We start from the raw sequence: 9,191 nt of genomic DNA on the forward strand, positions 1-9,191 counted from the left end.
GCAATGGCAGGAACTTTTCATTTTCAAACATTTGAAATTTTGTTTTAAAAATTCCTCGTTTGAAAATGATTAAATAAAATGTTCCCCATCAAACCATTCTGAAAGCCAGGGACTGAAACTCTTCCGTTCTCCAGACTGTCACCCAATCAATTTCCCATCGTTTGAACAGCCAGGTACAGAACCACCCTGCTCTTCTGCGGTGAGGCTGTGACAGAGTCCCAGGAACCACACACCGCCCCCATCCTATCATCTTTGCTCTAACTAATTTGCACTTTATGGGGCAATTTTGCACACACTCACACGGGAATCTGGCTAGTGTAAGAGCAGGCTGAGTTCCTAGTACACATTCACTCATTTACCCTGCATCATACAAAGTATTGCACCAATATCCCGTCACTGTGGTTGGCATAATTTTCCTCACCTGCCTCCACAGGATCTGCAAGTAGACAGTTAAGAGCGTTACTTGTTGTCCACTCTGTGCGCTGGGGCTCCATTCGCTCCTGACATGCTCAGCTTGGGGTTCTGTAGGGGACGGGGTTTACAGCCGCACACGCTTGCCTTTGCCCTTGGGTTAGCCGCGGAGGGTAGGTCTGCACAGCGGCTGGAGCTGTCCTGCCCAGCTCAGGCAGATGTACACACACTAGCTTTGCCAGATCTAGTGCCTAGAAATAGCAGTCTGGCCGCAGTGGCTTGGGCTGGCCACCCAAGTGATGCTCTGGGTACACAGTCGGGTGGCTAGCCTGAGCCGATGCAGCCACACTGCTACTTTTAGAGTGCATCACCCGAGTTGGGAATTACACCTCTCAGCTGCAATGTAGACACTCTCTTGTCACTCTAGGCCTCAGCTCCCCTTTTTTCCAATGGGGCGAATGATCATTCCAGTCTCCCACCCTGGTCTGCCTTGTCTAGTCTGACTGTAGCTCTCTGGGGGAGGGCCTGGCTCTCACTCTTGACTGCGCAGCACTTGGTGTGATGGGGCCCTGATCTCGGGTGGGGTTTCCAGGTGCTGCTGCAATACAAACATTTAATAGCAATCAGCTGAACAGTAAAGACATGTACTGGGTTCCTCGGCGGTCTGTGAATCAGGAGAACCTGAACCTGCTCCACCTCACCGGGTGTGAATGAGAAAGGGCTAGTGATTGGGAACGGTTCCCTGACCAAGGCTGGCCTGTGGGGGAAGAGGAGTGCCAAAAACTTTTTCTGCCTTGGGTGATGACAGCCCCTGACAGCCCCATGCTGGGCAATCTGTCCCTGTCTCCTGCGGGTCTTACAGCTCAAAGCATCCTGGGGCCTGTATATTCCTTACTTGATGCTTCACAGACAAATGACAATGTCCCTGTTCCAAGGGCCTGAGGATCCAGCATGGGCTGATGGGAGACAATCTCCTTTCCCCAGGGACTGTGGGAACGCTGCCTCTAGACAGCTTCTCTTGGCTGTGCTGCTCCTGTGTTTTAAAGTAAGACAGGTCAGAAATGGCAGGGTTGCTCTTCTGGGGAAGTTGGGAGTTTTGGGGGTGTAACACCCTCATTTCAGGCCACTAAAAAACCTGGTAAAACTTTGACCAGAAAACAGGTTGCTGCTTAGCTCACAGAACAAGATGCTTACATGTTACACAAACCGGCAAGGCTTAAATTGAAAGGAAATAAAACGGTGGTGTATGATGTGAACACACAATGCCAGGTGGACTTGGTTGACATGGCCCTCTACTCTAACCACAATGATGGTCATAAATATATTTTAATGGTGATAGATATTGTATCTAAATAGGCCTGGGCGGTATCCCTAAAGAATAAGACTGGGGAAGAGGTGGCAAAGGCATTTAAACCTATTTTTAGACAAGGCCATGTGTCTCAGAAATTACAGACAGATCAAGGAAAAGAGCTTTTGAACAAAGCTTTAAAGACTTTGTTTAAGTGACACGGTGTACACCATTTTGTTGCTGTAAGCCGGGCCCAAGCATAATTTTTTCGGGCCCAGTACAAACTTGTAACACGGGATCCCTCCCACACACATACCACAATCCTTCAGCCCAGACATACAATCTCATGAGCTATGGACATTTTTTTCCTCATGGTAATGGGGGTTGCAGCTTGGCCCGGGCCCTGGGGGCCCCGGTAAAATGTACCCTTGTCCCCCCCATGTGGGGGTCCTGACTGTAAGCAAGGTCTGAGTGGCCCCCCCTTGCTCAGTCAGCTGAAAGCAGAGTCACTTTATGTGCATGGGCTCTGTATCTGCATAAGCCCACCACGGTGCTGAGCAGCATGATGGGAAATGGTCAGTTTTGACTGGTTTGGGGTTACAAATCGCTGGCGTGTTAACTGCAGGGGTCGTGAAATGTTGTCTCCCTGCTGTGAATGTGAGGGGACCATTTGCCCCTAACTGAAACCTTGTGGAGCTTTTTGGACGGCCATCTCTCAGCTCCAAAGGACAGGGGGCGGGTCGATGAGGAATCAGGACCCTGAAATGGACAGCCCCCAGGGCCAGAGGGGAGAGGCCAACACTGCAGGTCAGCCTGATTGACAGGGTGGACAGGCCAATGAGGGAGCCAGCAGGCCAAGAGGGGTGCCATCCTCCCTGTGAGCTGGAGCTGGCTGTGCTGGGCAGAGAGCAGGGCCCAGCTAAGGACGAAGCAGCTGGCGGCTGGAGGCCAGAGGAGAGGCCCAGGGAGCTGAGCTGAGCTTGAGCTGAGCTGAGCCGACCCACAGCAGCAGAGCCAGAGGGGCACCCAGAGAGCTGAGCCAAGGTGAGCTGGGCACAGCTGCACTGAGTGGGGTAGGGGCTGGGGCTGGAGCCATCTGGAGCCGGGTGCGGTGAATGAGCAGCTGGGCAGAGCGAGGTCAGGCAGGCCTCTGGGTAAAGAGAGTGGGAGCAAGGACACAGATCCTTTTGCTAGCCAACTCCACTGGGGTAGTGTATGAACCAGGAAAGTTCCCTATAATAGCAGGCCCCTTCTCCCGCTTACATATAAACAAATGGCAGGAGAACTGTGCTTAGTCTGTTCTGATGAAAGATTCTCTCTCATCTCAACAGAACTCAGCAAAGGAGGCATTTGGATGCCAGAGACTGTAAAGAGGAGCAGGGAGGGGTTTAGAAGTCTTCTGCTGAGATTGTATTAGCCCTGGCAAAGGGCTACCCTCAGGCATGGATTGACTATCTCCTCCCACTGTTAAAAGGTAGAATTAATAATTCCTCTTGGAGTCTTTTGTTAAAATCCTGTGCTCCTGTGTCAGCAGAAGGTTTTCCCATTAAATATTTCTGAAATATTTAACAGTTGGATTAAAGCGTCTCAAGTTCAAGACCTTGATAGATGGCTTAAGGGGTGCTTTTACATTACCTTGCCTAGCAACACAGTTGTGGGGGCTTTTCCTCAAAACCTTTACATTTGATCAGTCATTGGGATGTCGCTTTATTGGAAATTCATTATTGTCACTTGTGAAACATGCTCTCTTATGATAGTCCGTTTGTGGTAGCGTCAAAAAAAGAAATTCGGTCCTACAGTGTAGAAGTCAATTATTATTCAAGCATTCAGCATTTAGTGGAGAGCATCGACAAGAACATCAACAAAGATACCGAGAAACCGAAGGTCAACGTCATTTATGATGCGGTGACTAGAAGGGTTTGGTTAAAAGCAGATGATGAAAAGTACTTTTTTTCTGCATGGAGACAACTGGCAGAAATATTGGGAATGATCCTTGAATCAACCACGTAAGACAGTCATACACCCCACAGACATCATGGGGGAAAGGGGTTAATTCTTTATATCTGTACACAGACATAGTGGAACATCAGTTAGTGGGACTGTTGTGCTCCATTTCCATCTGAGGCAGCAACAACAAACTTTTCACTATCATGTATGACAGGTTTGTCCCCATGTATAAGCAGCTCATCGATACCATTACTATTGAAATAAAGAAAGATCAGAATAAATACATTTTGTGAAGGTGATTGTTAAACTGCATTTGTGCCCCAGGAAAGTTGAAGAATGGTGATTATAAAAAAACGACAGGACTCCCTTTTTGTATAGGAACTACTATAAGGGCCAGGTTGGTCATGGCCTGCTGGGATATCAAGGATTACCCATCATGTACCCATCACATACGGGTACATGTTTAGGAGGTATATTCCACAGTCCTTTTAGAAAAGCTTTGCTGTTTTTGAGGGGGATTTTGAAATGATTAAAGCTCACATGAAAACAGCCACAAAATAATATAACCGGAGACATTGTGAACCACGTATCTAGCGCCATTATGAACAAAATAGGAGAGCACATGCAACAGGAAGGTTCTGGTCTAGTGGTAATGAGGAGAAAAAGAGCAGCGTTACACCATTCATTTACAGGGCCTCCTAAGCCCTTTAAAAAAAAAGCTGCTAGAAGACGCCTCATGCATAAACCTAAAAGGCACCTGAAGAAGAGGAAGTGGAGCACCACCCATGGTAAAAGGGATATATTTTTAAATGGCTTTCATTCATTGTGGTTCTGAAGAATGTGCCAAATCAGAATTGGATCTATTTCAAATAGCCCCCATGCAAACCAGCATTGAGAATAGCTTTCATGTAGAGATACCTTCTTTGGCCGCTTTAACGTTGAATGCCCCTATAGAATTTTTTAGTTTGGGACATGGGGATCATTACTTAGACCTTAACAACATGCTGCTGTACATGTGCTGAAAGGTTGTGAAAGAAGATGGGTCAGACAGGGTTGCCCTAACAAACTACCCCATTGCCACACTTTTTAACCAGCTGGATGTCACCCTAGGTGACTGCCTTATCAGTCAGAGCAACGATGGTTAACCTTACAGAGCCTTGATAGAGCTGATTCTGAAATACAGCCATGACACCCTCACAACACAGTTTTCCGCAGGGGGTGTTTCAAAAAGACACAGAAGGGGTCCATGAAAACACTGTTTTGGTAACAGAGGGAGCAGGAAGTTGGAGCTACTGGGGCCTCTATACAGTGATTTGTTTTTTCAAGAAAAATTGCTGCTGAACAGTGTGGACTTTGTAGCCTATAGAACTAGCCTGTTTGCTTGCATTATTATTAGAGAGATTTTTTATATATATATTCATACGATTGTGCTATTAAATAATACAATTATATATACAATTATATACAATATAATACAATTATATATACAGAGTGACCTAAACAAACTGGAGGATTGGGCCAAAAGAAATCTAATGAGGTTCAACAAAGATAAGTGCAGAGTCCTCCACTTAGGAAGGAAGAATCCCATGCACAGCTATAGACTGGGGACCGACAAACTGGGCAGCAGCTCTGCAGAAAGGGACCTGGGGGTAATGGTGGATAAAAAGCTGGATATGAGTCAGCAGTGTGCCCTGGTTGCCAAGAAGGCTAATTGCATATTGGGCTGCATTAGGAGGAGCATTGCCAGCAGGTCACGGGAAGTGATTATTCCCCTCTATTCGGCATTGGTGAGGCCGCATTTAGAATATTGTGTCCAGTTTTGGGCCCCCCACTACAAAAAGAAGTGGACAAGTTGGAGAGAGTCCAGCGGAGGGCAACAAAAATGATTAGGGGGCTGGAACACAGGACTTATGAGGAGAGGCTGAGGGAACTGGGCTTGTTTAGTCTGCAAAAGAGAAGAGTGAGGGGGGATTTGATAGCGGCCTTTAACTACCTGAAAGGGGGTTCCAGGGAGGATGGGGCTAGGCTGTTCTCGGTGGTGGCAGATGTCAGAACAAGGAGCAACGGTCTCAAGTTGCAGGGCGGGAGGTCTAGGTTGGACATTAGGAAAAAGTTTTTTACTAGGAGGGTGGTGAAGCACTGGAATAGGTTACCTAGGGAGGTGGTGGAATCTCCATCTTTAGAGGTTTTTAAGCTGAGGCTTGACAAAGCCCTGGTTGGGATGATATAGCTGAGGTTAGTCCTGCTTTGAGCAGGGGGTTGGACTAGATGACCTCCTGAGGTCCCTTCCAACTCTAATATTATATGATTCTATGATTCTATATTTTATTCATCTGTAATGCAAAAGTACCTTATAGGCCACATCCTGGATGACAGCTATCACAGGCCTCATCCTGGATGACAGCTACCGTTAGTATATATATATATTTAACCTTTGGCTTAGATAAGTATCAATGTATAACAGGATAAGACATATATGGTCATAACCTTTACCCTAGACAAGTCAAGAGACATTAAAAGGGGAAGGGGCTGTCCCCGGTTACGCCCAAGAAACTTTAAAAGAACACCACAGAACCCACAATAAGCTAGAAATAACAAAGGTGAGATAAAAGACCACCTGGAAAAGGATGTGGATACGTCAATAATACGTACGAACCTAGTAGCCAATAGATTATATGTACCCCAAAAGTTTGGAGGTGGAAAGACCAAGTATGGGCCTGGAAGGAGGATCCATATTCTTGGGGGTATAAGAAAGATCAAATCCAGCTCATCGGGGCTGTCAGCTACCCCTGCCTGAAGTTTTATTTAGTGTTAAGATTAATTCTTTATTTTATATTCTTAAAGTTGTAATGTTAGTCTTAGCTTATAGCTCTTAGCTTTGAAGCAGCTCTTATTCCACTCAACTCCAACTAGAGAAATTAGACATCTCTTTCAACCAAGTCCAGGAAGGGTGTGAGTATATTAGTTTAAAGCATATCATAGATATATCTATCAAATAAGTCTTTACCTTTAAGATTGTATTAATCCATTATCAATTTGATTATTCATTTTATTTTCTCTATATCAGTCATTTGTTTATTATTTTGTGTTATTTTAATAAATTTACAAAATTATACAAATACTGGTTATCACTGGAATTTTTCCTGTGTTGTACCCGGTGTCCTTATAAAACTCACCTGAAGCCTGATTTAGGACACAAACCTCATAATCCTTTAATTAGAGCAATTGGCAAACCTCTTACCCTATTCAATAAATTAATAACTATAAAATCAGGCTACAACTTGAAAATTAAACTCACGTGTAGCAAAGATACGTTTTGCCTCATGAGCGGGAATGCCAACCAGAATGATAAAGTGCACATTATTTTGGCGTCCTTGTTTGTAAAACGGGTGAAAGTGACACCGGAGGTCACGCAGAGGCTCTAATGACCACCGATGCTAAGTACCCTGTTGACAAGGTGGGCATAAAGGTGTTTAGTAACCCCATATGGACCTATATACTCTCTTTCCTGCTGGATCCTGCCCCCAATGACTTTACTATGCATTGCATTGAAATGTGCCCTCATGCCCACATATGTACCTCCTATCGCCTCTCCCCCGACCTCCACTCACACCCCCACACAGGGCCTCACTCGCCCTCCCTAGCAACGCCTCCCAGGGACCCCCCCTCGCGGTGGCATGCCACTGTACCCCCAGACCCCCACCCCCACACACGGACCACTTGCCTTCCCTGACAAATACCCCCCCGGGACCCTCCCTCCTCAACCTTCCAGGGATCCCTTCCACCATGGATAGCGTCCCCCAACCCACATATCCCCCCGTACGCCACTGTACTCCCAGACCTCCACCCCCACGCATGGACTCACTCGCCTTCCCTGGCAATGCCTCCCAGAGACGCTCCCTCCACGCTGGATAGCGTTCCCCCCCCCCACCCGCCTGCAACCCTCAAGCCCCACACCCCCAGCCCCTCCCCCGGGCCACAGCTCATCCCCGATCAGCCCCCATTCCTCCCCACTGCGTGTCATCCCCGGATGCTGTATTGCTGTGCTTTTTGAACCTTGACTATTGCTTTATTGTTTTGTGCTTAAACATTTCCTAATAAAACGTTTTATTCTGGCCGGCAGTGTGTCAGTAGCCAGGAAAATCTTTTTTTGGGACAGTTACCCAAACAGCTCGTTATTGGTTTTATAAATAATGATGCCTTCAGCAGCAATTACACGAAAAACCCTTTCAACTTTAAACGTTATGACATTAATTTTGTGACCTTACATATGGACAGTGAACAGGTGCTGGCTAACCCTCTACAACCCGATTTGGAGAAGGGAGTACGTGCAGCTTGTGCAGGTGACTGGGAAATATGTAAAAGACCGAGCGCTCTTGATTGACCATGGGGAATTTACCCAGGGTTACACGCTGTACGCTTGCAATCTGATCCTGGACCAGGAATGTGCTGATCATTATTTTCTGTTTAAAACTGGAAATCTAAAGGCTGAGGTGCAGTTCGCAAGGGTGCTGCTCTCTGCGGTCACCATGACAGTATGTGAGGTTTTTGATAACATACTGGAGGTGAACCATGGAAGGAATGTCCTGTTTGACTGTATGTGATTATGAACGCTGAGCAGCTAAGGTGTCTTTTATCAATGGACGCTTCCTATTTAGATATTTTTCCTAGCAACTTGCTCCTGAAATGTCTTGTGTTCAGAAGGCCTCTGGGGCTTATTGTTGACATGCACCCCCGTAAGTTACCTGGGAAACACTGGCTGGTCATCTACTTACCAAAACAGGGGCCAGGCGAGTTCTTTGACTCCTACAGATTTTCCCCAGACAGTAACTTTTTCCTAACTCTATTATGACTTTTTTCAACTGTAAGTCTAATAGCGTTGTGTTTCACTGCAGACAAGTACAGCCCCTCTAGCTGTAGCCTGAGGCTATCATATATTTTTTTAAAGAAACGTAGTAAGGTTTTATCTTTTGATCAGATTTTAAAATTGTATACCAACGATTTACCACGAAATGGTGCAGTTTGTAAAAGGGAGAAAGTCAGGTGTGTCTAGACTCATCCCAAACATGTTTCAACATGTCCAGACATGTCTGTCTTGTCGTGAGTTTAAAGATGTGCATCAATAAAGACGTAAACCGATAAAGCATGCGTTGGTTTTTTTTGGCCAAGGTTTTTATTTTACACCGTTAACCATTCAAGCTTTCGTTTTTTAGCAGGTCCATTTCTAAAAGGGGGGATGCTACTTTCAGGCTTGGCAGGCTCTAGGCCTGTTTTTAGATGTTCTAAAAATCCCTTATTGGTAATATGTCCCACAACAGCTGCAGGCACATGCAGCTTTGCCCATGCTTTCATTAAAACGTTCCATCCTTTCGGAGTCCTCTTGTTAGCGAAAGAATAAGAGCCGCTAACCCCCTGACTAAACTGAGCATGTGAGACCACCAATTGCTACCCCCCGGAATGTAAAGCTTCTTTATTGTCCCAAAAAGAAACATCTTTACACTGTCTGAGTTTATTTAACAATATTTCTGTTTTTTTCTTACAGTGA

This window comes from Emydura macquarii, unplaced genomic scaffold (genome assembly GCF_026122565.2).
Source record: "Emydura macquarii macquarii isolate MOO-44397 ecotype Brisbane River unplaced genomic scaffold, CSIRO-AGI_Emac_v2 contig_3472, whole genome shotgun sequence".
NCBI classification, from domain to species: Eukaryota; Metazoa; Chordata; order Testudines; family Chelidae; genus Emydura; species Emydura macquarii.